Raw genomic sequence first — 26,621 nt, forward strand, 5'->3', positions numbered from 1 at the left:
GCTATTAATTGGTTTCACTGAGGATCAAACTCAGGGCCTTCTGCGTGTAAAGCAGACGTGATAACCGCTACACCATGAAACCAGGTGGAATTACCAAACAGTGGTTATAACCTCTACACCATAAGCCAAGCAGTGGAGACATGAATAGACAAAGTGGCACAAAATGACGAAAATTGTTGTGAGAATAAATCAAAAATTGTTAATTGGTTTCACAGAGGATCGAAGTCAGGGCCTTCTGCGTGTAAAGCAGACGTGATAACCGCTGCACCACGAAACCAGTTGGAATTACAAAATAGTGGTTATAACCCCTACACCCTGAACTAAACTGTGCAGACACGAATTGGCAAAGTGGCATAAAATTTTGAAAATTTGTACGAGAATAAATCAAAAATTATTAATTGGTTTCACTGAGGATCGAACTCAGGGCCTTCTGCGTGTAAAGCAGACGCGATAACCGCTACACCATAAAACCAGTTGGAATTAACAAACAGTGGTTATAACCACTAAACCATGAACCAAACAGTGTAGACACGAAGAGACAAAGTGGCACAAAAGTACGAAAATTGTTACGAGAATAAATCAAAAATTATTAATTGGTTTCACTGAGGATCGAAGTCAGGTCCTTCTGCGTGTAAAGCAGACGTGATAACTGCTACACCATGAAACCAGTTGGAATTACAAAACAGTGGTTAGAACCCCTACAACCTGAACTAAACTGTGCAGACACGAATAATCAAAGTGGCATAACATTTTGCAAATTGTTGCGAGAATAAATCAAAATTTATTAATTGGTTTCACTGAGGATCGAACTCAGGGCCTTCTTCGAGTAAAGCAGACGTAATAACCGCTACACTATGAAACCACTTAGAATTACCAAAAAGTGGTTGTAACCGCTACACCCTGAACTAAACTGTGCAGACACGAATTGGCAAAGTTGGATAAAATTGTGAAAATTGTTACGAGAATAAATCAAAAATTATTAATTGGTTTCACTGAGGATTAAACTCAGGGACTTCTGCGTGTATACCAGATGTGATATCCGCTACACCATGAAACCAGTTGGAATTACTGAACAGTGGTTATAACCCCTAAACCCTGAACTACACTGTGCAGACAAGAATTGGCAAAGTTGCATAAAATTGTGAAAATTGTTACGATAATAAATCAAAAATTTATTAATTGGTTTCACTGAGGATCGAAGTCAGGGCCTTCTGCGTGTAAAGCAGACGTAATAACCGCTACACCATAAAACCAGGTGGAATTACCAAACAGTGGTTTAACCTCGACACCATAAGCCAAGCAGTGGAGACACGAATAGACAAAGTGGCACAAAATGACGAAAATTTTTGCGAGAATAAATCAAAAATTGTTAATTGGTTTCACAGAGGATCGAAGTCAGGGCCTTCAGCGTGTAAAGCAGACATGATAACCGCTACACCATGAAACCAGTTGGAATTACTGAACAGTGGTTATAACCCCTAAACCCTGAACTACACTGTGCAGACAAGAATTGGCAAAGTTGCATAAAATTGTGAAAATTGTTACGATAATAAATCAAAAATTTATTAATTGGTTTCACTGAGGATCGAAGTCAGGGCCTTCTGCGTGTAAAGCAGACGTGATAACCGCTACACCATGAAACCAGTTGTAATTACAAAACAGTGGTTATAACCAGTACACCCTGAACTAAACTGTGCAGACACGAAGTGGCAAAGTGGCATAACATTTTGCAAATTGTTACGAGAATAAATCAAAAAGCTATTAATTGGTTTCACTGAGGATCAAACTCAGGGCCTTCTTCGTGTAAAGCAGACGTAATAACCGCTACACCATGAAACCACTTAGAATTACCAAAAAGTGGTTGTAACCCCTACACCCTGAACGAAACTGTGCAGACAAGAATTGGCAAAGTTGGATAAAATTGTGAAAATTGTTACGAGAATAAATCAAAAATTATTAGTTGGTTTGACTGAGGATCGAAGTCAGGGCCTTCAGCGTGTAAAGCAGACATGATAACCGCCACACCATGAAACCAGTTGGAATTACTGAACAGTGGTTATAACCCCTACACCCTGAACTAAACTGTGCAGACACGAAGTGGCAAAGTGGCATAAAATGTTGCAAATTGTTACGAGAATAAATCAAAAAGCTATTAATTGGTTTCACTGAGGATCGAACTCAGGGCCTTCTGCGTGTAAAGCAGACGTGATAACCGCTACACCATGAAACCAGGTGGAATTACCAAACAGTGGTTTAACCTCGACACCATAAGCCAAGCAGTGGAGACACGAATAGACAAAGTGGCACAAAATGACGAAAATTTTTGCGAGAATAAATGAAAAATTGTTAATTGGTTTCGCGGAGGATCTAAGTCAGGGCCTGCAGCGTGTAAAGCAGACGTGATAACCGCTACACCATGAAACCAGTTGTAATTACAAAACAGTGGTTATAACCAGTACACCCTGAACTAAACTGTGCAGACACGAAGTGGCAAAGTGGCATAACATTTTGCAAATTGTTACGAGAATAAATCAAAAAGCTATTAATTGGTTTCATTGAGGATCGAACTCAGGGCCTTCTTCGTGTAAAGCAGACGTAATAACCGCTACACCATGAAACCACTTAGAATTACCGAAAAGTGGTTGTAACCGCTACACCCTGAACTAAACTGTGCAGACACGAATTGGCAAAGTTGGATAAAATTGTGAAAATTGTTATGAGAATAAATCAAAAATTATTAATTGGTTTCACTGAGGATTAAACTCAGGGACTTCTGCGTGTATACCAGATGTGATATCCGCTACACCATGAAACCAGTAGGAATTACAAAACAGTGGTTATAAGCCCTAAATCATGAACCAAACAGTGTAGACATGAATAGACAATGTGGCACAAAATGACGAAAATTGTTGAAAGAATAAATCAAAAAGATATTAATTGGTTTCACTGAGGATCGAACTCAGGGCTTTCTGCGTGTAAAGCAGATGTGATAACCGCTACACCATGAAACCAGATGGAATTACCAAACATTGGTTTAACCTCGACACCATGAACCAAACAGTGTAGACATGAATAGACAAAGTGGCACAAAAGGACGAAAATTGTTATGAGAATAAATCAAAAATTGTTAATTGGTTTCACGGAGGATCGAAGTCAGGGCCTTCAGCGTGTAAAGCAGACATGATAACCGCTACACCATGAAACCAGTTGGAATTACTGAACAGTGGTTATAACCCCTACACCCTGAACTACACTGTGCAGACAAGAATTGGCAAAGTTGCATAAAATTGTGAAAATTGTTACGATAATAAATCAAAAATTTATTAATTGGTTTCACTGAGGATCGAACTCAGGGCCTTCTGCGTGTAAAGCAGACGTGATAACCGCTACACCATGAAACCAGTTGTAATTACAAAACAGTGGTTATAACCCCTACACCCTGAACTAAACTGTGCAGACACGAAGTGGCAAAGTGGCATAAAATTTTGCAAATTGTTACGAGAATAAATCAAAAAGCTATTAATTGGTTTCACTGAGGATAACTGCTACACCATGAAACCAGTTGGAATTACAAAACAGTGGTTAGAACCCCTACAATCTGAACTAAACTGTGCAGACACGAATAATCAAAGTGGCATAAAATTTTGCAAATTGTTGCGAGAATAAATCAAAATTTATTAATTGGTTTCACTGAGGATCGAACTCAGGGCCTTCTTCGTGTAAAGCAGACGTAATAACCGCTACACCATGAAACCACTTAGAATTACCAAAAAGTGGTTGTAACCCCTACACCCTGAACGAAACTGTGCAGACAAGAATTGGCAAAGTTGGATAAAATTGTGAAAATTGTTACGAGAATAAATCAAAAATTATTAGTTGGTTTGACTGAGGATCGAAGTCAGGGCCTTCAGCGTGTAAAGCAGACATGATAACCGCCACACCATGAAACCAGTTGGAATTACTGAACAGTGGTTATAACCCCTACACCCTGAACTAAACTGTGCAGACACGAAGTGGCAAAGTGGCATAAAATGTTGCAAATTGTTACGAGAATAAATCAAAAAGCTATTAATTGGTTTCACGGAGGATCGAACTCAGGGCCTTCTGCGTGTAAAGCAGACGTGATAACCGCTACACCATGAAACCAGGTGGAATTACCAAACAGTGGTTTAACCTCGACACCATAAGCCAAGCAGTGGAGACACGAATAGACAAAGTGGCACAAAATGACGAAAATTTTTGCGAGAATAAATGAAAAATTGTTAATTGGTTTCGCGGAGGATCTAAGTCAGGGCCTGCAGCGTGTAAAGCAGACGTGATAACCGCTACACCATGAAACCAGTTGTAATTACAAAACAGTGGTTATAACCAGTACACCCTGAACTAAACTGTGCAGACACGAAGTGGCAAAGTGGCATAACATTTTGCAAATTGTTACGAGAATAAATCAAAAAGCTATTAATTGGTTTCATTGAGGATCGAACTCAGGGCCTTCTTCGTGTAAAGCAGACGTAATAACCGCTACACCATGAAACCACTTAGAATTACCGAAAAGTGGTTGTAACCGCTACACCCTGAACTAAACTGTGCAGACACGAATTGGCAAAGTTGGATAAAATTGTGAAAATTGTTATGAGAATAAATCAAAAATTATTAATTGGTTTCACTGAGGATTAAACTCAGGGACTTCTGCGTGTATACCAGATGTGATATCCGCTACACCATGAAACCAGTAGGAATTACAAAACAGTGGTTATAAGCCCTAAATCATGAACCAAACAGTGTAGACATGAATAGACAATGTGGCACAAAATGACGAAAATTGTTGAAAGAATAAATCAAAAAGATATTAATTGGTTTCACTGAGGATCGAACTCAGGGCTTTCTGCGTGTAAAGCAGATGTGATAACCGCTACACCATGAAACCAGATGGAATTACCAAACATTGGTTTAACCTCGACACCATGAACCAAACAGTGTAGACATGAATAGACAAAGTGGCACAAAAGGACGAAAATTGTTATGAGAATAAATCAAAAATTGTTAATTGGTTTCACGGAGGATCGAAGTCAGGGCCTTCAGCGTGTAAAGCAGACATGATAACCGCTACACCATGAAACCAGTTGGAATTACTGAACAGTGGTTATAACCCCTACACCCTGAACTACACTGTGCAGACAAGAATTGGCAAAGTTGCATAAAATTGTGAAAATTGTTACGATAATAAATCAAAAATTTATTAATTGGTTTCACTGAGGATCGAACTCAGGGCCTTCTGCGTGTAAAGCAGACGTGATAACCGCTACACCATGAAACCAGTTGTAATTACAATACAGTGGTTATAACCAGTACACCCTGAACTAAACTGTGCAGACACGAAGTGGCAAAGTGGCATAAAATTTTGCAAATTGTTACGAGAATAAATCAAAAAGCTATTAATTGGTTTCACTGAGGATCAAACTCAGGGCCTTCTGCGTGTAAAGCAGACGTGATAACCGCTACACCATGAAACCACTTAGAATTACCAAAAAGTGGTTGTAACCCCTACACCCTGAACTAAACTGTGCAGACACGAATTGGCAAAGTGGCATAAAATTTTGAAAATTTGTACGAGAATAAATCAAAAATTATTAATTGGTTTCACTGAGGATCGAACTCAGGACCTTCTGCGTGTAAAGCAGACGCGATAACCGCTACACCATGAAACCAGTTGGAATTAACAAACAGTGGTTATAACCACTAAACCATGAACCAAACAGTGTAGACACGAATAGACAAAGTGGCACAAAAGTACGAAAATTGTTACGAGAATAAATCAAAAATTATTAATTGGTTTCACTGAGGATCGAAGTCAGGTCCTTCTGCGTGTAAAGCAGACGTGATAACTGCTACACCATGAAACCAGTTGGAATTACAAAACAGTGGTTAGAACCCCTACAACCTGAACTAAACTGTGCAGACACGAATAATCAAAGTGGCATAAAATTTTGCAAATTGTTGCGAGAATAAATCAAAATTTATTAATTGGTTTCACTGAGGATCGAACTCAGGGCCTTCTTCGTGTAAAGCAGACGTAATAACCGCTACACCATGAAACCACTTAGAATTACCAAAAAGTGGTTGTAACCGCTACACCCTGAACTAAACTGTGCAGACACGAATTGGCAAAGTTGGATAAAATTGTGAAAATTGTTATGAGAATAAATCAAAAATTATTAATTGGTTTCACTGAGGATTAAACTCAGGGACTTCTGCGTGTATACCAGATGTGATATCCGCTACACCATGAAACCAGTAGGAATTACAAAACAGTGGTTATAAGCCCTAAATCATGAACCAAACAGTGTAGACATGAATAGACAATGTGGCACAAAATGACGAAAATTGTTGAAAGAATAAATCAAAAAGATATTAATTGGTTTCACTGAGGATCGAACTCAGGGCTTTCTGCGTGTAAAGCAGATGTGATAACCGCTACACCATGAAACCAGATGGAATTACCAAACAGTGGTTTAACCTCGACACCATGAACCAAACAGTGTAGACATGAATAGACAAAGTGGCACAAAAGGACGAAAATTGTTATGAGAATAAATCAAAAATTGTTAATTGGTTTCACGGAGGATCGAAGTCAGGGCCTTCAGCGTGTAAAGCAGACATGATAACCGCTACACCATGAAACCAGTTGGAATTACTGAACAGTGGTTATAACCCCTACACCCTGAACTACACTGTGCAGACAAGAATTGGCAAAGTTGCATAAAATTGTGAAAATTGTTACGATAATAAATCAAAAATTTATTAATTGGTTTCACTGAGGATCGAACTCAGGGCCTTCTGCGTGTAAAGCAGACGTGATAACCGCTACACCATGAAACCAGTTGTAATTACAATACAGTGGTTATAACCAGTACACCCTGAACTAAACTGTGCAGACACGAAGTGGCAAAGTGGCATAAAATTTTGCAAATTGTTACGAGAATAAATCAAAAAGCTATTAATTGGTTTCACTGAGGATCAAACTCAGGGCCTTCTGCGTGTAAAGCAGACGTGATAACCGCTACACCATGAAACCACTTAGAATTACCAAAAAGTGGTTGTAACCCCTACACCCTGAACTAAACTGTGCAGACACGAATTGGCAAAGTGGCATAAAATTTTGAAAATTTGTACGAGAATAAATCAAAAATTATTAATTGGTTTCACTGAGGATCGAACTCAGGGCCTTCTGCGTGTAAAGCAGACGCGATAACCGCTACACCATGAAACCAGTTGGAATTAACAAACAGTGGTTATAACCACTAAACCATGAACCAAACAGTGTAGACACGAATAGACAAAGTGGCACAAAAGTACGAAAATTGTTACGAGAATAAATCAAAAATTATTAATTGGTTTCACTGAGGATCGAAGTCAGGTCCTTCTGCGTGTAAAGCAGACATGATAACCGCTACACCATGAAACCAGTTGGAATTACTGAACAGTGGTTATAACCCCTAAACCCTGAACTACACTGTGCAGACAAGAATTGGCAAAGTTGCATAAAATTGTGAAAATTGTTACGATAATAAATCAAAAATTTATTAATTGGTTTCACTGAGGATCGAAGTCAGGGCCTTCTGCGTGTAAAGCAGACGTGATAACCGCTACACCATGAAACCAGTTGTAATTACAAAACAGTGGTTATAACCAGTACACCCTGAACTAAACTGTGCAGACACGAAGTGGCAAAGTGGCATAACATTTTGCAAATTGTTACGAGAATAAATCAAAAAGCTATTAATTGGTTTCACTGAGGATCAAACTCAGGGCCTTCTTCGTGTAAAGCAGACGTAATAACCGCTACACCATGAAACCACTTAGAATTACCAAAAAGTGGTTGTAACCCCTACACCCTGAACGAAACTGTGCAGACAAGAATTGGCAAAGTTGGATAAAATTGTGAAAATTGTTACGAGAATAAATCAAAAATTATTAGTTGGTTTGACTGAGGATCGAAGTCAGGGCCTTCAGCGTGTAAAGCAGACATGATAACCGCCACACCATGAAACCAGTTGGAATTACTGAACAGTGGTTATAACCCCTACACCCTGAACTAAACTGTGCAGACACGAAGTGGCAAAGTGGCATAAAATGTTGCAAATTGTTACGAGAATAAATCAAAAAGCTATTAATTGGTTTCACTGAGGATCGAACTCAGGGCCTTCTGCGTGTAAAGCAGACGTGATAACCGCTACACCATGAAACCAGGTGGAATTACCAAACAGTGGTTTAACCTCGACACCATAAGCCAAGCAGTGGAGACACGAATAGACAAAGTGGCACAAAATGACGAAAATTTTTGCGAGAATAAATGAAAAATTGTTAATTGGTTTCGCGGAGGATCTAAGTCAGGGCCTGCAGCGTGTAAAGCAGACGTGATAACCGCTACACCATGAAACCAGTTGTAATTACAAAACAGTGGTTATAACCAGTACACCCTGAACTAAACTGTGCAGACACGAAGTGGCAAAGTGGCATAACATTTTGCAAATTGTTACGAGAATAAATCAAAAAGCTATTAATTGGTTTCATTGAGGATCGAACTCAGGGCCTTCTTCGTGTAAAGCAGACGTAATAACCGCTACACCATGAAACCACTTAGAATTACCGAAAAGTGGTTGTAACCGCTACACCCTGAACTAAACTGTGCAGACACGAATTGGCAAAGTTGGATAAAATTGTGAAAATTGTTATGAGAATAAATCAAAAATTATTAATTGGTTTCACTGAGGATTAAACTCAGGGACTTCTGCGTGTATACCAGATGTGATATCCGCTACACCATGAAACCAGTAGGAATTACAAAACAGTGGTTATAAGCCCTAAATCATGAACCAAACAGTGTAGACATGAATAGACAATGTGGCACAAAATGACGAAAATTATTGAAAGAATAAATCAAAAAGATATTAATTGGTTTCACTGAGGATCGAACTCAGGGCTTTCTGCGTGTAAAGCAGATGTGATAACCGCTACACCATGAAACCAGATGGAATTACCAAACATTGGTTTAACCTCGACACCATGAACCAAACAGTGTAGACATGAATAGACAAAGTGGCACAAAAGGACAAAAATTGTTATGAGAATAAATCAAAAATTGTTAATTGGTTTCACGGAGGATCGAAGTCAGGGCCTTCAGCGTGTAAAGCAGACATGATAACCGCTACACCATGAAACCAGTTGGAATTACTGAACAGTGGTTATAACCCCTACACCCTGAACTACACTGTGCAGACAAGAATTGGCAAAGTTGCATAAAATTGTGAAAATTGTTACGATAATAAATCAAAAATTTATTAATTGGTTTCACTGAGGATCGAACTCAGGGCCTTCTGCGTGTAAAGCAGACGTGATAACCGCTACACCATGAAACCAGTTGTAATTACAAAACAGTGGTTATAACCCCTACACCCTGAAGTAAACTGTGCAGACACGAAGTGGCAAAGTGGCATAAAATTTTGCAAATTGTTACGAGAATAAATCAAAAAGCTATTAATTGGTTTCACTGAGGATAACTGCTACACCATGAAACCAGTTGGAATTACAAAACAGTGGTTAGAACCCCTACAATCTGAACTAAACTGTGCAGACACGAATAATCAAAGTGGCATAAAATTTTGCAAATTGTTGCGAGAATAAATCAAAATTTATTAATTGGTTTCACTGAGGATCGAACTCAGGGCCTTCTTCGTGTAAAGCAGACGTAATAACCGCTACACCATGAAACCACTTAGAATTACCAAAAAGTGGTTGTAACCCCTACACCCTGAACGAAACTGTGCAGACAAGAATTGGCAAAGTTGGATAAAATTGTGAAAATTGTTACGAGAATAAATCAAAAATTATTAGTTGGTTTGACTGAGGATCGAAGTCAGGGCCTTCAGCGTGTAAAGCAGACATGATAACCGCCACACCATGAAACCAGTTGGAATTACTGAACAGTGGTTATAACCCCTACACCCTGAACTAAACTGTGCAGACACGAAGTGGCAAAGTGGCATAAAATGTTGCAAATTGTTACGAGAATAAATCAAAAAGCTATTAATTGGTTTCACGGAGGATCGAACTCAGGGCCTTCTGCGTGTAAAGCAGACGTGATAACCGCTACACCATGAAACCAGGTGGAATTACCAAACAGTGGTTTAACCTCGACACCATAAGCCAAGCAGTGGAGACACGAATAGACAAAGTGGCACAAAATGACGAAAATTTTTGCGAGAATAAATGAAAAATTGTTAATTGGTTTCGCGGAGGATCTAAGTCAGGGCCTGCAGCGTGTAAAGCAGACGTGATAACCGCTACACCATGAAACCAGTTGTAATTACAAAACAGTGGTTATAACCAGTACACCCTGAACTAAACTGTGCAGACACGAAGTGGCAAAGTGGCATAACATTTTGCAAATTGTTACGAGAATAAATCAAAAAGCTATTAATTGGTTTCATTGAGGATCGAACTCAGGGCCTTCTTCGTGTAAAGCAGACGTAATAACCGCTACACCATGAAACCACTTAGAATTACCGAAAAGTGGTTGTAACCGCTACACCCTGAACTAAACTGTGCAGACACGAATTGGCAAAGTTGGATAAAATTGTGAAAATTGTTATGAGAATAAATCAAAAATTATTAATTGGTTTCACTGAGGATTAAACTCAGGGACTTCTGCGTGTATACCAGATGTGATATCCGCTACACCATGAAACCAGTAGGAATTACAAAACAGTGGTTATAAGCCCTAAATCATGAACCAAACAGTGTAGACATGAATAGACAATGTGGCACAAAATGACGAAAATTGTTGAAAGAATAAATCAAAAAGATATTAATTGGTTTCACTGAGGATCGAACTCAGGGCTTTCTGCGTGTAAAGCAGATGTGATAACCGCTACACCATGAAACCAGATGGAATTACCAAACATTGGTTTAACCTCGACACCATGAACCAAACAGTGTAGACATGAATAGACAAAGTGGCACAAAAGGACGAAAATTGTTATGAGAATAAATCAAAAATTGTTAATTGGTTTCACGGAGGATCGAAGTCAGGGCCTTCAGCGTGTAAAGCAGACATGATAACCGCTACACCATGAAACCAGTTGGAATTACTGAACAGTGGTTATAACCCCTACACCCTGAACTACACTGTGCAGACAAGAATTGGCAAAGTTGCATAAAATTGTGAAAATTGTTACGATAATAAATCAAAAATTTATTAATTGGTTTCACTGAGGATCGAACTCAGGGCCTTCTGCGTGTAAAGCAGACGTGATAACCGCTACACCATGAAACCAGTTGTAATTACAATACAGTGGTTATAACCAGTACACCCTGAACTAAACTGTGCAGACACGAAGTGGCAAAGTGGCATAAAATTTTGCAAATTGTTACGAGAATAAATCAAAAAGCTATTAATTGGTTTCACTGAGGATCAAACTCAGGGCCTTCTGCGTGTAAAGCAGACGTGATAACCGCTACACCATGAAACCACTTAGAATTACCAAAAAGTGGTTGTAACCCCTACACCCTGAACTAAACTGTGCAGACACGAATTGGCAAAGTGGCATAAAATTTTGAAAATTTGTACGAGAATAAATCAAAAATTATTAATTGGTTTCACTGAGGATCGAACTCAGGACCTTCTGCGTGTAAAGCAGACGCGATAACCGCTACACCATGAAACCAGTTGGAATTAACAAACAGTGGTTATAACCACTAAACCATGAACCAAACAGTGTAGACACGAATAGACAAAGTGGCACAAAAGTACGAAAATTGTTACGAGAATAAATCAAAAATTATTAATTGGTTTCACTGAGGATCGAAGTCAGGTCCTTCTGCGTGTAAAGCAGACGTGATAACTGCTACACCATGAAACCAGTTGGAATTACAAAACAGTGGTTAGAACCCCTACAACCTGAACTAAACTGTGCAGACACGAATAATCAAAGTGGCATAAAATTTTGCAAATTGTTGCGAGAATAAATCAAAATTTATTAATTGGTTTCACTGAGGATCGAACTCAGGGCCTTCTTCGTGTAAAGCAGACGTAATAACCGCTACACCATGAAACCACTTAGAATTACCAAAAAGTGGTTGTAACCGCTACACCCTGAACTAAACTGTGCAGACACGAATTGGCAAAGTTGGATAAAATTGTGAAAATTGTTATGAGAATAAATCAAAAATTATTAATTGGTTTCACTGAGGATTAAACTCAGGGACTTCTGCGTGTATACCAGATGTGATATCCGCTACACCATGAAACCAGTAGGAATTACAAAACAGTGGTTATAAGCCCTAAATCATGAACCAAACAGTGTAGACATGAATAGACAATGTGGCACAAAATGACGAAAATTGTTGAAAGAATAAATCAAAAAGATATTAATTGGTTTCACTGAGGATCGAACTCAGGGCTTTCTGCGTGTAAAGCAGATGTGATAACCGCTACACCATGAAACCAGATGGAATTACCAAACAGTGGTTTAACCTCGACACCATGAACCAAACAGTGTAGACATGAATAGACAAAGTGGCACAAAAGGACGAAAATTGTTATGAGAATAAATCAAAAATTGTTAATTGGTTTCACGGAGGATCGAAGTCAGGGCCTTCAGCGTGTAAAGCAGACATGATAACCGCTACACCATGAAACCAGTTGGAATTACTGAACAGTGGTTATAACCCCTACACCCTGAACTACACTGTGCAGACAAGAATTGGCAAAGTTGCATAAAATTGTGAAAATTGTTACGATAATAAATCAAAAATTTATTAATTGGTTTCACTGAGGATCGAACTCAGGGCCTTCTGCGTGTAAAGCAGACGTGATAACCGCTACACCATGAAACCAGTTGTAATTACAATACAGTGGTTATAACCAGTACACCCTGAACTAAACTGTGCAGACACGAAGTGGCAAAGTGGCATAAAATTTTGCAAATTGTTACGAGAATAAATCAAAAAGCTATTAATTGGTTTCACTGAGGATCAAACTCAGGGCCTTCTGCGTGTAAAGCAGACGTGATAACCGCTACACCATGAAACCACTTAGAATTACCAAAAAGTGGTTGTAACCCCTACACCCTGAACTAAACTGTGCAGACACGAATTGGCAAAGTGGCATAAAATTTTGAAAATTTGTACGAGAATAAATCAAAAATTATTAATTGGTTTCACTGAGGATCGAACTCAGGGCCTTCTGCGTGTAAAGCAGACGCGATAACCGCTACACCATGAAACCAGTTGGAATTAACAAACAGTGGTTATAACCACTAAACCATGAACCAAACAGTGTAGACACGAATAGACAAAGTGGCACAAAAGTACGAAAATTGTTACGAGAATAAATCAAAAATTATTAATTGGTTTCACTGAGGATCGAAGTCAGGTCCTTCTGCGTGTAAAGCAGACGTGATAACTGCTACACCATGAAACCAGTTGGAATTACAAAACAGTGGTTAGAACCCCTACAACCTGAACTAAACTGTGCAGACACGAATAATCAAAGTGGCATAAAATTTTGCAAATTGTTGCGAGAATAAATCAAAATTTATTAATTGGTTTCACTGAGGATCGAACTCAGGGCCTTCTTCGTGTAAAGCAGACGTAATAACCGCTACACCATGAAACCACTTAGAATTACCAAAAAGTGGTTGTAACCGCTACACCCTGAACTAAACTGTGCAGACACGAATTGGCAAAGTTGGATAAAATTGTGAAAATTGTTACGAGAATAAATCAAAAATTATTAATTGGTTTCACTGAGGATTAAACTCAGGGACTTCTGCGTGTATACCAGATGTGATATCCGCTACACCATGAAACCAGTAGGAATTACAAAACAGTGGTTATAAGCCCTAAATCATGAACCAAACAGTGTAGACATGAATAGACAATGTGGCACAAAATGACGAAAATTGTCAAAAGAATAAATCAAAAAGATAATAATTGGTTTCACTGAGGATCGAACTCAGGGCCTTCTGCGTGTAAAGCAGATGTGATAACCGCTACACCATGAAACCAGATGAAATTACCAAACAGTGGTTATAACCTCTAAACCATGAACCAAACAGTGTAGACATGAATAGACAAAGTGGCACAAAAGGACGAAAATTGTTATGAGAATAAATCAAAAATTATTAATTGGTTTGACTGAGGATCGAAGTCAGGGCCTTCAACGTGTAAAGCAGATATGATAACTGCTACACCATGAAACCAGTTGAAATTACTGAACAGTGGTTATAACCCCTACATCCTGAACTACACTGTGCAGACAAGAATTGGCAAAGTTGCATAAAATTGTGAAAATTGTTACGATAATAAATCAAAAATTTATTAATTGGTTTCACTGAGGATCGAACTCAGGGCCTTCTGCGTGTAAAGCAGACGTGATAACCGCTACACCATGAAACCAGTTGTAATTACAAAACAGTGGTTATAACCCCTACACCCTGAACTAAACTGTGCAGACACGAAGTGGCAAAGTGGCATAACATTTTGCAAATTGTTACGAGAATAAATCAAAAAGCTATTAATTGGTTTCACTGAGGATCGAACTCAGGGCCTTCTGCGTGTAAAGCAGACGTGATAACCGCTACACCATGAAACCAGGTGGAATTACCAAACAGTGGTTATAACCTCTACACCATAAGCCAAGCAGTGGAGACATGAATAGACAAAGTGGCACAAAATGACGAAAATTGTTGTGAGAATAAATCAAAAATTGTTAATTGGTTTCACAGAGGATCGAAGTCAGGGCCTTCTGCGTGTAAAGCAGACGTGATAACCGCTGCACCACGAAACCAGTTGGAATTACAAAATAGTGGTTATTACCCCTACACCCTGAACTAAACTGTGCAGACACGAATTGGCAAAGTGGCATAAAATTTTGAAAATTTGTACGAGAATAAATCAAAAATTATTAATTGGTTTCACTGAGGATCGAACTCAGGGCCTTCTGCGTGTAAAGCAGACGCGATAACCGCTACACCATGAAACCAGTTGGAATTAACAAACAGTGGTTATAACCACTAAACCATGAACCAAACAGTGTAGACACGAATAGACAAAGTGGCACAAAAGTACGAAAATTGTTACGAGAATAAATCAAAAATTATTAATTGGTTTCACTGAGGATCGAAGTCAGGTCCTTCTGCGTGTAAAGCAGACGTGATAACTGCTACACCATGAAACCAGTTGGAATTACAAAACAGTGGTTAGAACCCCTACAACCTGAACTAAACTGTGCAGACACGAATAATCAAAGTGGCATAAAATTTTGCAAATTGTTGCGAGAATAATTCAAAATTTATTAATTGGTTTCACTGAGGATCGAACGCAGGGCCTTCTTCGTGTAAAGCAGACGTAATAACCGCTACACCATGAAACCACTTAGAATTACCAAAAAGTGGTTGTAACCGCTACACCCTGAGCTAAACTGTGCAGACACGAATTGGCAAAGTTGGATAAAATTGTGAAAATTGTTACGAGAATAAATCAAAAATTATTAATTGGTTTCACTGAGGATTAAACTCAGGGACTTCTGCGTGTATACCAGATGTGATATCCGCTACACCATGAAACCAGTAGGAATTACAAAACAGTGGTTATAAGCCCTAAATCATGAACCAAACAGTGTAGACATGAATAGACAATGTGGCACAAAATGACGAAAATTGTTAAAAGAATAAATCAAAAAGATAATAATTGGTTTCACTGAGGATCGAACTCAGGGCCTTCTGCGTGTAAAGCAGATGTGATAACCGCTACACCATGAAACCAGATGAAATTACCAAACAGTGGTTATAACCTCTAAACCATGAACCAAACAGTGTAGACATGAATAGACAAAGTGGCACAAAAGGACGAAAATTGTTGTGAGAATAAATCAAAAATTATTAATTGGTTTGACTGAGGATCGAAGTCAGGGCCTTCAGCGTGTAAAGCAGACATGATAACTGCTACACCATGAAACCAGTTGAAATTACTGAACAGTGGTTATAACCCCTACACCCTGAACTACACTGTGCAGACAAGAATTGGCAAAGTTGCATAAAATTGTGAAAATTGTTACGATAATAAATCAAAAATTTATTAATTGGTTTCACTGAGGATCGAACTCAGGGCCTTCTGCGTGTAAAGCAGACGTGATAACGGCTACACCATGAAACCAGTTGTAATTACAAAACAGTGGTTATAACCCCTACACCCTGAACTAAACTGTGCAGACACGAAGTGGCAAAGTGGCATAACATTTTGCAAATTGTTACGAGAATAAATCAAAAAGCTATTAATTGGTTTCACTGAGGATCGAACTCAGGGCCTTCTGCGTGTAAAACAGACGTGATAACCGCTACACCATGAAACCACTTAGAATTACCAAAAAGTGGTTGTAACCCCTACACCCTGAACTAAACTGTGCAGACACGAATTGGCAAAGTTGGATAAAATTGTGAAAATTGTTACGAGAATAAATCAAAAATTATTAATTGGTTTCGCTGAGGATTAAACTCAGGGACTTCTGAGTGTATACCAGATGTGATATCCGCTACACCATGAAACCAGTAGGAATTACAAAACAGTGGTTATAAGCCCTAAATCATGAACCAAACAGTGTAGACATGAATAGACAAAGTGGCACAAAATGACGAAAATTGTTAAAAGAAAAAATCAAAAATAACTAATTGGTTTCACTGAGGATCGAACTCAGGCCTTCTGCGTGTAAAGCAGTCATGATAACCGCTAAACCATGAAAGCAGTTGGAATTATAAAACAGTGGTTATAACCCCTACACCCTGAACTAAACTGTGCAGACACGAATTGGCAAAGTGGCATAAAATTTTGCAAATTGCTACGAGAATAAATCAAAAAGTTACTAATTGGTTTCACTGATGATCGAACTCTGGGCCTTCTGCGTGTAAAGCAGACGTGATAACCGCTACACCATGAAACCAGGTGGAATTACCAAACAGTGGTTTAACCTCGACACCATAAGCCAAGCAGTGGAGACACGAATAGACAAAGTGGCACAAAATGACGAAAATTTTTGCGAGAATAAATCAAAAATTGTTAATTGGTTTCACGGAGGATCGAAGTCAGGGCCTTCAGCGTGTAAAGCAGACATGATAACCGCTACACCATGAAACCAGTGGGAATTACTGAACAGTGGTTATAACCCCTACACCCTGAACTACACTGTGCAGACAAGAATTGGCAAAGTTGCATAAAATTGTGAAAATTGTTACGATAATAAATCAAAAATTTATTAATTGGTTTCACTGAGGATCGAACTCAGGGCCTTCTGCGTGTAAAGCAGACGTGATAACCGCTACACCATGAAACCAGTTGCAATTACAATACAGTGGTTATAACCAGTACACCCTGAACTAAACTGTGCAGACACGAAGTGGCAAAGTGGCATAAAATTGTGAAAATTGATAAGATAATAAATCAAAAAGCTATTAATTGGTTTCACTGAGGATCAAACTCAGGGCCTTCTGCGTGTAAAGCAGACGTGATAACCGCTACACCATGAAACCAGGTGGAATTACCAAACAGTGGTTATAACCTCTACACCATAAGCCAAGCAGTTGAGACATGAATAGACAAAGTGGCACAAAATGACGAAAATTGTTGTGAGAATAAATCAAAAATTGTTAATTGGTTTCACAGAAGATCGAAGTCAGGGCCTTCTACGTGTAAAGCAGACGTGATAACCGCTGCACCACGAAACCAGTTGGAATTACAAAATAGTGGTTATAACCCCTACACCCTAAAATTTTGAAAATTTGTACGAGAATAAATCAAAAATTATTAATTGGTTTCACTGAGAATCGAACTCAAAGCCTTCTGCGTGTAAAGCAGATGTGATAACCGCTACACCATGAAACCAGATAGAATTACCAAACAGTGGTTATAACCTCTTAACCATGAACCAAACAGTGTAGACATGAATAGACAAAGTGGCACAAAAGGACGAAAATTGTTATGAGAATAAATCAAAAATTATTAATTGGTTTGACTGAGGATCGAAGTCAGGGCCTTCAGCGTGTAAAGCAGACATGATAACTGCTACACCATGAAACCAGTTGAAATTACTGAACAGTGGTTATAACCCCTACACCCTGAACTACACTGTGCAGACAAGAATTGGCAAAGTTGCATAAAATTGTGAAAATTGTTACGATAATAAATCAAAAATGTATTAATTGGTTTCACTATGGATCGAACTCAGGGCCTTCTGCGTGTAAAGCAGACGTGATAACCGCTACACCATGAAACCAATTGTAATTACAAAACAGTGGTTATAACCCCTACACCCTGAACTAAACTGTGCAGACACGAATTGGCAAAGTGGCATAAAATTTTGCAAATTGCTACGAGAATAAATCAAAAAGTTACTAATTGGTTTCACTGATGATCGAACTCTGGGCCTTCTGCGTGTAAAGCAGACGTGATAACCGCTACACCATGAAACCAGGTGGAATTACCAAACAGTGGTTTAACCTCGACACCATAAGCCAAGCAGTGGAGACACGAATAGACAAAGTGGCACAAAATGACGAAAATTTTTGCGAGAATAAATCAAAAATTGTTAATTGGTTTCACGGAGGATCGAAGTCAGGGCCTTCAGCGTGTAAAGCAGACATGATAACCGCTACACCATGAAACCAGTGGGAATTACTGAACAGTGGTTATAACCCCTACACCCTGAACTACACTGTGCAGACAAGAATTGGCAAAGTTGCATAAAATTGTGAAAATTGTTACGATAATAAATCAAAAATTTATTAATTGGTTTCACTGAGGATCGAACTCAGGGCCTTCTGCGTGTAAAGCAGACGTGATAACCGCTACACCATGAAACCAGTTGCAATTACAATACAGTGGTTATAACCAGTACACCCTGAACTAAACTGTGCAGACACGAAGTGGCAAAGTGGCATAAAATTGTGAAAATTGTTAAGATAATAAATCAAAAAGCTATTAATTGGTTTCACTGAGGATCAAACTCAGGGCCTTCTGCGTGTAAAGCAGACGTGATAACCGCTACACCATGAAACCAGGTGGAATTGCCAAACAGTGGTTATAACCTCTACACCATAAGCCAAGCAGTTGAGACATGAATAGACAAAGTGGCACAAAATGACGAAAATTGTTGTGAGAATAAATCAAAAATTGTTAATTGGTTTCACAGAAGATCGAAGTCAGGGCCTTCTGCGTGTAAAGCAGACGTGATAACCGCTGCACCACGAAACCAGTTGGAATTACAAAATAGTGGTTATAACCCCTACACCCTAAAATTTTGAAAATTTGTACGAGAATAAATCAAAAATTATTAATTGGTTTCACTGAGAATCGAACTCAAAGCCTTCTGCGTGTAAAGCAGATGTGATAACCGCTACACCATGAAACCAGTTGGAATTACCAAACAGTGGTTATAACCTCTAAACCATGAACCAAACAGTGTAGACATGAATAGACAAAGTGGCACAAAAGGACGAAAATTGTTATGAGAAAAAATCAAAAATTATTAATTGGTTTGACTGAAGATCGAAGTCAGAGCCTTCAGCGTGTAAAGCAGACATGATAACTGCTACACCATGAAACCAGTTGAAATTACTGAACAGTGGTTATAACCCCTACACCCTGAACTACACTGTGCAGACAAGAATTGGCAAAGTTGCATAAAATTGTGAAAATTGTTACGATAATAAATCAAAAATGTATTAATTGGTTTCACTATGGATCGAACTCAGGGCCTTCTGCGTGTAAAGCAGACGTGATAACCGCTACACCATGAAACCAATTGTAATTACAAAACAGTGGTTATAACCCCTACACCCTGAACTAAACTGTGCAGACACGAAGTGGCAAAGTGGCATAAAATTTTGCAAATTGTTACGAGAATAAATCAAAAAGCTATTAATTGGTTTCACTGAGGATCGAACTCAGGGCCTTCTGCGTGTAAAGCAGACGTGATAACCGCTACACCATGAAACCACTTATAATTACCAAAAAGTGGTTGTAACCCCTACACCCTGAACTAAACTGTGCAGACACGAATTGGCAAAGTTGGATAAAATTGTGAAAATTGTTACGAGAATAAATCAAAAATTATAAATTGGTTTCGCTGAGGATTAAACTCAGGGACTTCTGCGTGTATACCAGATGTGATATCCGCTACACCATGAAACCAGTAGGAATTACAAAACAGTGGTTATAAGCCCTAAATCATGAACCAAACAGTGTAGACATGAATAGACAAAGTGGCACAAAATGACGAAAATTGTTAAAAGAATAAATCAAAAATAATTAATTGGTTTCACTGAGGATCGAACTCAGGGTCTTCTGCGTGTAAAGCAGACATGATAACCGCTAAACCATGAAACCAGTTGGAATTACAAAACAGTGGTTATAACCCCTACACCCTGAACTAAACTGTGCAGACACGAATTGGCATAGTGGCATAACATTTTGCAAATTGCTACGAGAATAAATCAAAAAGTTACTAATTGGTTTCACTGAGGATCGAACTCAGGGCTTTCTGCGTGTAAAGCAGACGGGATAACCGCTACACCATGAAACCAGGTGGAATTACCAAACAGTAGTTATAACCCCTAAATCATGAACCAAACAGTGTAGACATGAATAGACAAAGTAGCACAAAATGACGAGAATTGTTAAAAGAATAAATCAAAAATCATTAATTGGTTTCACTAAGGATCGAACTCAGGGCCTTCTGCGTGTAAAGCAGACGGGATAACCGCTACACCATGAAACCAGGTGGAATTACCAAACAGTGGTTTAACCTCGACACCATAAGCCAAGCAGTGGAGACACGAATAGACAAAGTGGCACAAAATGACGAAAATTGTTGCGAGAATAAATCAAAAATTGTTAATTGGTTTCACGGAGGATCGAAGTCAGGGCCTTCAGCGTGTAAAGCAGACATGATAACCGCTACACCATGAAACCAGTTGGAATTACTGAACAGTGGTTATAACCCCTACACCCTGAACTACACTGTGCAGACAAGAATTGGCAAAGTTGCATAAAATTGTGAAAATTGTTACGATAATAAATCAAAAATGTATTAATTGGTTTCACTGAGGATCGAACTCAGGGCCTTCTGCGTGTAAAGCAGACGTGATAACCGCTACACCATGAAACCAGTTGGAATTACCAAACAGTGGTTATAACCTCTAAACCATGAACCATACAGTGTAGACATGAATAGACAAAGTGGCACAAAAGGACGAAAATTGTTATGAGAATAAATCAAAAATTATTAATTGGTTTGACTGAGGATCGAAGTCAGGGTCTTCTGCGTGTAAAGCAGACATGATAACCGCTACACCATGAAACCAGTTGGAATTACTGAACAGTGGTTATAACCCCTACACCCTGAACTACACTGTGCAGACATGATTTGGCAAAGTTGCATAAAATTTTGCAAATTGCTACGAGAATAAATCAAAAAGTTACTAATTGGTTTCACTGAGGATCGAACTCAGGGCCTTCTGCGTGTAAAGCAGACGTGATAACCGCTACACCATGAAACCAGGTGGAATTACCAAACAGTGGTTATAACCTCTACACCATAAGCCAAGCAGTGGAGACATGAATAGACAAAGTGGCACAAAATGACGAAAATTGTTGTGAGAATAAATCAAAAATTGTTAATTGGTTTCACAGAGGATCGAAGTCAGGGCCTTCTGCGTGTAAAGCAGACGTGATAACCGCTACACCATGAAACCAGTTGTAATTACAAAACAGTGGTTATCACCCCTACACCCTGAACTAAACTGTGCAGACACGAATTGGCAAAGTGGCATAAAATTTTGCAAATTGTTACGAGAATAAATCAAAAATTATTAATTGGTTTAACTGAGGATCGAACTCAGGGCCTTCTGCGTGTAAAGCAGACGTGATAACCGCTAAACCATGAAACCAGTTTGAATTACAAAACAGTGGTTATAACCTCGACACCATAATCCAAGCAGTGGAGACACGAATAGTCAAAGTGGCACAATATGACGAAAATTGTTGCGAGAATAAATCAAAAATTGTTAATTGGTTTCACGGAGGATCGAAGTCAGGGCCTTCTGCGTGTAAAGCAGACATGATAACCGCTGCACCATGAAACCAGTTGGAATTACAAAACAGTGGTTATAACCCCTACACCCTGAACTAAACTGTGCAGACACGAATTGGCAAAGTGGCATAAAATTGTGAAATTTTTTACGAGAATAAATCAAAAATTATTAATTGGTTTCACTGAGGATCGAACTCAGGGCCTTCTGCGTGTAAAGCAGACGTGATAACCGCTACACCATGAAACCAGTTGGAATTAACAAACAGTGGTTATAATCACTAAACCATGAACTAAACTGTGCAGACACGAATTGGCAAAGTTGGATAAAATTGTGAGAATTGTTACGAGAATAAATCAAAAATTATTAATTGGTTTCGCTGAGGATTAAACTCAGGGACTTCTGCGTGTATACCAGATGTGATATCCGCTACACCATGAAACCAGTAGCAATTACAAAACAGTGGTTATAAGCCCTAAATCATGAACCAAACAGTGTAGACATGAATAGACAAAGTGGCACAAAATGACGAAAATTGTTAAAAGAATAAATCAAAAATAATTAATTGGTTTCACTGAGGATCGAACTCTGGGTCTTCTGCGTGTAAAGCAGACATGATAACCGCTAATCCATGAAACCAGTTGGAATTGCTGTACAGTGGTTATAACCTCTAAACCATGAACCAAACAGTGTAGACATGAATAGACAAAGTGGCACAAAAGGACGAAAATTGTTATGAGAAAAAATCAAAAATTATTAATTGGTTTGACTGAGGATCGAAGTCAGAGCCTTCAGCGTGTAAAGCAGACATGATAACCGCTACACCATGAAACCAGTTGGAATTACTGAACAGTGGTTATAACCCCTACACCCTGAACTACACTGTGCAGACATGAATTGGCAAAGTTGCATAAAATTTTGCAAATTGCTACGAGAATAAATCAAAAAGTTACTAATTGGTTTCACTGAGGATCGAACTCAGGGCCTTCTGCGTGTAAAGCAGACGTGATAACCGCTACACCATGAAACCAGGTGGAATTACCAAACAGTGGTTATAACCTCTACACCATAAGCCAAGCAGTGGAGACATGAATAGACAAAGTGGCACAAAATGACGAAAATTGTTGTGAGAATAAATCAAAAATTGTTAATTGGTTTCACAGAGGATCGAAGTCAGGGCCTTCTGCGTGTAAAGCAGACGTGATAACCGCTGCACCATGAAACCAGTTGGAATTACTGAACAGTGGTTATAACCCCTACACCCTGAACTACACAGTGCAGACACGAATTGGCAAAGTTGCATAAAATTGTGAAAATTGTTACGATAATAAATCAAAAATTTATTAATTGCTTTCACTGAGGATCGAACTCAGGGCCTTCTGCGTGTAAAGCAGACGTGATAACCGCTAAACCATGAAACCAGTTTGAATTACAAAACAGTGGTTATAACCTCGACACCATAAGCCAAGCAGTGGAGACACGAATAGACAAAGTGGCACAAAATGACGAAAATTGTTGCGAGAATAAATCAAAAATTGTTAATTGGTTTCACGGAGGATCGAAGTCAGGGCCTTCTGCGTGTAAAGCAGACATGATAACCGCTGCACCATGAAACCAGTTGGAATTACAAAACAGTGGTTATAACCCCTACACCCTGAACTAAACTGTGCAGACACGAATTGGCAAAGTGGCATAAAATTGTGAAAATTTTTACGAGAATAAATCAAAAATTATTAATTGGTTTCACTGAGGATCGAACTCAGGGCCTTCTGCGTGTAAAGCAGACGTGATAACCGCTACACCATGAAACCAGTTGGAAATAACAAACAGTGGTTATAATCACTAAACCATGAACTAAACTGTGCAGACACGAATTGGCAAAGTTGGATAAAATTGTGAGAATTGTTACGAGAATAAATCAAAAATTATTAATTGGTTTCGCTGAGGATTAAACTCAGGGACTTCTGCGTGTATACCAGATGTGATATCCGCTACACCATGAAACCAGTAGCAATTACAAAACAGTGGTTATAAGCCCTAAATCATGAACCAAACAGTGTAGACATGAATAGACAAAGTGGCACAAAATGACGAAAATTGTTAAAAGAATAAATCAAAAATAATTAATTGGTTTCATTCAGGATCGAACTCAGGGCCTTCTGCGTGTAAAGCAGACATGATAACCGCTAAACCATGAAACCAGTTGGAATTACAATACAGTGGTTATAACCCCTACACCTTGAACTAAATTGTGCAGACACGAATTGGCAAAGTGGCATAAAATTTTGCAAATTGTTACGATAATAAATCAAAAAGGTATTAATTGGTTTCACTGAGGATCGAACTCAGGGCCTTCTGCGTGTAAAGCAGACGTGATAACCGCTACACCATGAAACCAGGTGGAATTACCAAACAGTGGTTATAACCTCGACACCATAAGCCAAGCAGTGGAGACACGAATAGACAAAGTGGCACAAAATGCCGAAAATTGTTGCGAGAATAAATCAAAAATTGTTAATTGGTTTCACGGAGGATCGAAGTCAGGGCCTTCTGCGTGTAAAGCAGACATGATAACCGCTGCACCATGAAACCAGTTGGAATTACAAAACTGTGGTTATAACCCTATACCCAGAACTAAACTGTGCAGACACGAATTGGCAAAGTGGCATAAAATTGTGAAAATTGTTACGAGAATAAATCAAAAATTATTAATTGGTTTCGCTGAGGATTAAACTCAGGGACTTCTGCGTGTATACCAGATGTGATATCCGCTACACCATGAAACCAGTAGGAATTACAAAACAGTGGTTATAAGCCCTAAATCATGAACCAAACAGTGTAGACATGAATAGACAAAGTGGCACAAAATGACGAAAATTGTTAAAAGAATAAATCAAAAATAATTAAATGGTTTCACTGAGGATCGAACTCAGGGCCTTCTGCGTGTAAAGCAGACGTGATAACCGCTACACCATGAAACTAGGTGGAAATACCAAACAGTGGTTATAACCTCTACACCATAAGCCAAGCAGTGGAGACACGAATAGACAAAGTGGCACAAAATGACGAAAATTGTTGTGAGAATAAATGGTTAAAACCACTGTTTGTTAATTCCACCTGGTGGAATTAACAAACAGTGGTTTTAACCTCGACACCATAAGCCAAGCAGTGGAGACACGAATAGACAAAGTGGCACAAAATGACGAAAATTGTTGCGAGAATAAATCAAAAATTGTTAATTGGTTTCACGGAGGATCGAAGTCAGGGCCTTCTGCGTGTAAAGCAGACATGATAACCGCTGCACCATGAAACCAGTTGGAATTACAAAACAGTGGTTATAACCCCTACACCCTGAACTAAACTGTGCAGACACGAATTGGCAAAGTGGCATAAAATTGTGAAAATTTTTACGAGAATAAATCAAAAATTATTAATTGGTTTCACTGAGGATCGAACTCAGGGCCTTCTGCGTGTAAAGCAGACGTGATAACCGCTACACCATGAAACCAGTTGGAAATAACAAACAGTGGTTATAATCACTAAACCATGAACTAAACTGTGCAGACACGAATTGGCAAAGTTGGATAAAATTGTGAGAATTGTTACGAGAATAAATCAAAAATTATTAATTGGTTTCGCTGAGGATTAAACTCAGGGACTTCTGCGTGTATACCAGATGTGATATCCGCTACACCATGAAACCAGTAGCAATTACAAAACAGTGGTTATAAGCCCTAAATCATGAACCAAACAGTGTAGACATGAATAGACAAAGTGGCACAAAATGACGAAAATTGTTAAAAGAATAAATCAAAAATAATTAATTGGTTTCATTCAGGATCGAACTCAGGGCCTTCTGCGTGTAAAGCAGACATGATAACCGCTAAACCATGAAACCAGTTGGAATTACAATACAGTGGTTATAACCCCTACACCTTGAACTAAACTGTGCAGACACGAATTGGCAAAGTGGCATAAAATTTTGCAAATTGTTACGATAATAAATCAAAAAGGTATTAATTGGTTTCACTGAGGATCGAACTCAGGGCCTTCTGCGTGTAAAGCAGACGTGATAACCGCTACACCATGAAACCAGGTGGAATTACCAAACAGTGGTTATAACCTCGACACCATAAGCCAAGCAGTGGAGACACGAATAGACAAAGTGGCACAAAATGCCGAAAATTGTTGCGAGAATAAATCAAAAATTGTTAATTGGTTTCACGGAGGATCGAAGTCAGGGCCTTCTGCGTGTAAAGCAGACATGATAACCGCTGCACCATGAAACCAGTTGGAATTACAAAACTGTGGTTATAACCCTATACCCAGAACTAAACTGTGCAGACACGAATTGGCAAAGTGGCATAAAATTGTGAAAATTGTTACGAGAATAAATCAAAAATTATTAATTGGTTTCGCTGAGGATTAAACTCAGGGACTTCTGCGTGTATACCAGATGTGATATCCGCTACACCATGA

General features: G+C 38.8%; 47 non-coding genes across 47 annotated transcripts; all 47 read right to left on the minus strand.

Annotated features, from left to right (window-relative positions):
• Positions 1-9: 9 nt before the first annotated feature.
• On the minus strand, positions 10-82 carry TRNAV-UAC (transfer RNA valine (anticodon UAC)). Its single transcript has one exon. It is a non-coding gene; the product is annotated as a tRNA-Val (tRNA).
• A 317-nt stretch (positions 83-399) lies between these two features.
• TRNAV-UAC (transfer RNA valine (anticodon UAC)) lies at positions 400-472 on the minus strand. Its single transcript has one exon. It is a non-coding gene; the product is annotated as a tRNA-Val (tRNA).
• Positions 473-2,157: 1,685 nt separating this feature from the next.
• Positions 2,158-2,230, minus strand: TRNAV-UAC (transfer RNA valine (anticodon UAC)). Its single transcript has one exon. It is a non-coding gene; the product is annotated as a tRNA-Val (tRNA).
• Positions 2,231-2,938: 708 nt separating this feature from the next.
• Positions 2,939-3,011, minus strand: TRNAV-UAC (transfer RNA valine (anticodon UAC)). Its single transcript has one exon. It is a non-coding gene; the product is annotated as a tRNA-Val (tRNA).
• A 317-nt stretch (positions 3,012-3,328) lies between these two features.
• TRNAV-UAC (transfer RNA valine (anticodon UAC)) lies at positions 3,329-3,401 on the minus strand. The gene has a single exon. It is a non-coding gene; the product is annotated as a tRNA-Val (tRNA).
• A 672-nt stretch (positions 3,402-4,073) lies between these two features.
• Positions 4,074-4,146, minus strand: TRNAV-UAC (transfer RNA valine (anticodon UAC)). Its single transcript has one exon. It is a non-coding gene; the product is annotated as a tRNA-Val (tRNA).
• Positions 4,147-4,854: 708 nt separating this feature from the next.
• On the minus strand, positions 4,855-4,927 carry TRNAV-UAC (transfer RNA valine (anticodon UAC)). The gene has a single exon. It is a non-coding gene; the product is annotated as a tRNA-Val (tRNA).
• A 317-nt stretch (positions 4,928-5,244) lies between these two features.
• On the minus strand, positions 5,245-5,317 carry TRNAV-UAC (transfer RNA valine (anticodon UAC)). The gene has a single exon. It is a non-coding gene; the product is annotated as a tRNA-Val (tRNA).
• A 123-nt stretch (positions 5,318-5,440) lies between these two features.
• On the minus strand, positions 5,441-5,513 carry TRNAV-UAC (transfer RNA valine (anticodon UAC)). Its single transcript has one exon. It is a non-coding gene; the product is annotated as a tRNA-Val (tRNA).
• A 122-nt stretch (positions 5,514-5,635) lies between these two features.
• TRNAV-UAC (transfer RNA valine (anticodon UAC)) lies at positions 5,636-5,708 on the minus strand. The gene has a single exon. It is a non-coding gene; the product is annotated as a tRNA-Val (tRNA).
• A 708-nt stretch (positions 5,709-6,416) lies between these two features.
• Positions 6,417-6,489, minus strand: TRNAV-UAC (transfer RNA valine (anticodon UAC)). The gene has a single exon. It is a non-coding gene; the product is annotated as a tRNA-Val (tRNA).
• Positions 6,490-6,806: 317 nt separating this feature from the next.
• TRNAV-UAC (transfer RNA valine (anticodon UAC)) lies at positions 6,807-6,879 on the minus strand. The gene has a single exon. It is a non-coding gene; the product is annotated as a tRNA-Val (tRNA).
• A 123-nt stretch (positions 6,880-7,002) lies between these two features.
• On the minus strand, positions 7,003-7,075 carry TRNAV-UAC (transfer RNA valine (anticodon UAC)). Its single transcript has one exon. It is a non-coding gene; the product is annotated as a tRNA-Val (tRNA).
• Positions 7,076-7,197: 122 nt separating this feature from the next.
• TRNAV-UAC (transfer RNA valine (anticodon UAC)) lies at positions 7,198-7,270 on the minus strand. The gene has a single exon. It is a non-coding gene; the product is annotated as a tRNA-Val (tRNA).
• A 905-nt stretch (positions 7,271-8,175) lies between these two features.
• TRNAV-UAC (transfer RNA valine (anticodon UAC)) lies at positions 8,176-8,248 on the minus strand. Its single transcript has one exon. It is a non-coding gene; the product is annotated as a tRNA-Val (tRNA).
• Positions 8,249-8,956: 708 nt separating this feature from the next.
• On the minus strand, positions 8,957-9,029 carry TRNAV-UAC (transfer RNA valine (anticodon UAC)). Its single transcript has one exon. It is a non-coding gene; the product is annotated as a tRNA-Val (tRNA).
• A 317-nt stretch (positions 9,030-9,346) lies between these two features.
• On the minus strand, positions 9,347-9,419 carry TRNAV-UAC (transfer RNA valine (anticodon UAC)). Its single transcript has one exon. It is a non-coding gene; the product is annotated as a tRNA-Val (tRNA).
• Positions 9,420-10,091: 672 nt separating this feature from the next.
• Positions 10,092-10,164, minus strand: TRNAV-UAC (transfer RNA valine (anticodon UAC)). The gene has a single exon. It is a non-coding gene; the product is annotated as a tRNA-Val (tRNA).
• Positions 10,165-10,872: 708 nt separating this feature from the next.
• TRNAV-UAC (transfer RNA valine (anticodon UAC)) lies at positions 10,873-10,945 on the minus strand. The gene has a single exon. It is a non-coding gene; the product is annotated as a tRNA-Val (tRNA).
• A 317-nt stretch (positions 10,946-11,262) lies between these two features.
• On the minus strand, positions 11,263-11,335 carry TRNAV-UAC (transfer RNA valine (anticodon UAC)). Its single transcript has one exon. It is a non-coding gene; the product is annotated as a tRNA-Val (tRNA).
• Positions 11,336-11,458: 123 nt separating this feature from the next.
• On the minus strand, positions 11,459-11,531 carry TRNAV-UAC (transfer RNA valine (anticodon UAC)). The gene has a single exon. It is a non-coding gene; the product is annotated as a tRNA-Val (tRNA).
• Positions 11,532-11,653: 122 nt separating this feature from the next.
• On the minus strand, positions 11,654-11,726 carry TRNAV-UAC (transfer RNA valine (anticodon UAC)). The gene has a single exon. It is a non-coding gene; the product is annotated as a tRNA-Val (tRNA).
• A 708-nt stretch (positions 11,727-12,434) lies between these two features.
• Positions 12,435-12,507, minus strand: TRNAV-UAC (transfer RNA valine (anticodon UAC)). The gene has a single exon. It is a non-coding gene; the product is annotated as a tRNA-Val (tRNA).
• Positions 12,508-12,824: 317 nt separating this feature from the next.
• On the minus strand, positions 12,825-12,897 carry TRNAV-UAC (transfer RNA valine (anticodon UAC)). Its single transcript has one exon. It is a non-coding gene; the product is annotated as a tRNA-Val (tRNA).
• A 123-nt stretch (positions 12,898-13,020) lies between these two features.
• On the minus strand, positions 13,021-13,093 carry TRNAV-UAC (transfer RNA valine (anticodon UAC)). The gene has a single exon. It is a non-coding gene; the product is annotated as a tRNA-Val (tRNA).
• A 122-nt stretch (positions 13,094-13,215) lies between these two features.
• TRNAV-UAC (transfer RNA valine (anticodon UAC)) lies at positions 13,216-13,288 on the minus strand. Its single transcript has one exon. It is a non-coding gene; the product is annotated as a tRNA-Val (tRNA).
• Positions 13,289-13,996: 708 nt separating this feature from the next.
• TRNAV-UAC (transfer RNA valine (anticodon UAC)) lies at positions 13,997-14,069 on the minus strand. The gene has a single exon. It is a non-coding gene; the product is annotated as a tRNA-Val (tRNA).
• Positions 14,070-14,387: 318 nt separating this feature from the next.
• Positions 14,388-14,460, minus strand: TRNAV-UAC (transfer RNA valine (anticodon UAC)). The gene has a single exon. It is a non-coding gene; the product is annotated as a tRNA-Val (tRNA).
• A 123-nt stretch (positions 14,461-14,583) lies between these two features.
• TRNAV-UAC (transfer RNA valine (anticodon UAC)) lies at positions 14,584-14,656 on the minus strand. Its single transcript has one exon. It is a non-coding gene; the product is annotated as a tRNA-Val (tRNA).
• Positions 14,657-14,973: 317 nt separating this feature from the next.
• On the minus strand, positions 14,974-15,046 carry TRNAV-UAC (transfer RNA valine (anticodon UAC)). Its single transcript has one exon. It is a non-coding gene; the product is annotated as a tRNA-Val (tRNA).
• A 708-nt stretch (positions 15,047-15,754) lies between these two features.
• TRNAV-UAC (transfer RNA valine (anticodon UAC)) lies at positions 15,755-15,827 on the minus strand. Its single transcript has one exon. It is a non-coding gene; the product is annotated as a tRNA-Val (tRNA).
• Positions 15,828-16,145: 318 nt separating this feature from the next.
• TRNAV-UAC (transfer RNA valine (anticodon UAC)) lies at positions 16,146-16,218 on the minus strand. The gene has a single exon. It is a non-coding gene; the product is annotated as a tRNA-Val (tRNA).
• A 123-nt stretch (positions 16,219-16,341) lies between these two features.
• Positions 16,342-16,414, minus strand: TRNAV-UAC (transfer RNA valine (anticodon UAC)). Its single transcript has one exon. It is a non-coding gene; the product is annotated as a tRNA-Val (tRNA).
• A 902-nt stretch (positions 16,415-17,316) lies between these two features.
• Positions 17,317-17,389, minus strand: TRNAV-UAC (transfer RNA valine (anticodon UAC)). The gene has a single exon. It is a non-coding gene; the product is annotated as a tRNA-Val (tRNA).
• Positions 17,390-17,512: 123 nt separating this feature from the next.
• On the minus strand, positions 17,513-17,585 carry TRNAV-UAC (transfer RNA valine (anticodon UAC)). Its single transcript has one exon. It is a non-coding gene; the product is annotated as a tRNA-Val (tRNA).
• Positions 17,586-18,841: 1,256 nt separating this feature from the next.
• On the minus strand, positions 18,842-18,914 carry TRNAV-UAC (transfer RNA valine (anticodon UAC)). The gene has a single exon. It is a non-coding gene; the product is annotated as a tRNA-Val (tRNA).
• Positions 18,915-19,037: 123 nt separating this feature from the next.
• TRNAV-UAC (transfer RNA valine (anticodon UAC)) lies at positions 19,038-19,110 on the minus strand. The gene has a single exon. It is a non-coding gene; the product is annotated as a tRNA-Val (tRNA).
• Positions 19,111-19,976: 866 nt separating this feature from the next.
• On the minus strand, positions 19,977-20,049 carry TRNAV-UAC (transfer RNA valine (anticodon UAC)). Its single transcript has one exon. It is a non-coding gene; the product is annotated as a tRNA-Val (tRNA).
• Positions 20,050-21,147: 1,098 nt separating this feature from the next.
• TRNAV-UAC (transfer RNA valine (anticodon UAC)) lies at positions 21,148-21,220 on the minus strand. Its single transcript has one exon. It is a non-coding gene; the product is annotated as a tRNA-Val (tRNA).
• A 318-nt stretch (positions 21,221-21,538) lies between these two features.
• Positions 21,539-21,611, minus strand: TRNAV-UAC (transfer RNA valine (anticodon UAC)). The gene has a single exon. It is a non-coding gene; the product is annotated as a tRNA-Val (tRNA).
• A 707-nt stretch (positions 21,612-22,318) lies between these two features.
• Positions 22,319-22,391, minus strand: TRNAV-UAC (transfer RNA valine (anticodon UAC)). Its single transcript has one exon. It is a non-coding gene; the product is annotated as a tRNA-Val (tRNA).
• A 708-nt stretch (positions 22,392-23,099) lies between these two features.
• TRNAV-UAC (transfer RNA valine (anticodon UAC)) lies at positions 23,100-23,172 on the minus strand. Its single transcript has one exon. It is a non-coding gene; the product is annotated as a tRNA-Val (tRNA).
• A 708-nt stretch (positions 23,173-23,880) lies between these two features.
• Positions 23,881-23,953, minus strand: TRNAV-UAC (transfer RNA valine (anticodon UAC)). Its single transcript has one exon. It is a non-coding gene; the product is annotated as a tRNA-Val (tRNA).
• Positions 23,954-24,466: 513 nt separating this feature from the next.
• TRNAV-UAC (transfer RNA valine (anticodon UAC)) lies at positions 24,467-24,539 on the minus strand. Its single transcript has one exon. It is a non-coding gene; the product is annotated as a tRNA-Val (tRNA).
• A 511-nt stretch (positions 24,540-25,050) lies between these two features.
• TRNAV-UAC (transfer RNA valine (anticodon UAC)) lies at positions 25,051-25,123 on the minus strand. Its single transcript has one exon. It is a non-coding gene; the product is annotated as a tRNA-Val (tRNA).
• Positions 25,124-25,577: 454 nt separating this feature from the next.
• On the minus strand, positions 25,578-25,650 carry TRNAV-UAC (transfer RNA valine (anticodon UAC)). Its single transcript has one exon. It is a non-coding gene; the product is annotated as a tRNA-Val (tRNA).
• A 513-nt stretch (positions 25,651-26,163) lies between these two features.
• On the minus strand, positions 26,164-26,236 carry TRNAV-UAC (transfer RNA valine (anticodon UAC)). The gene has a single exon. It is a non-coding gene; the product is annotated as a tRNA-Val (tRNA).
• Positions 26,237-26,621: the final 385 nt, after the last annotated feature.

Source organism: Saccoglossus kowalevskii, chromosome 7, assembly GCF_978046115.1.
Source record: "Saccoglossus kowalevskii chromosome 7, keSacKowa6.1, whole genome shotgun sequence".
Lineage (NCBI taxonomy): Eukaryota > Metazoa > Hemichordata > Enteropneusta > Harrimaniidae > Saccoglossus > Saccoglossus kowalevskii.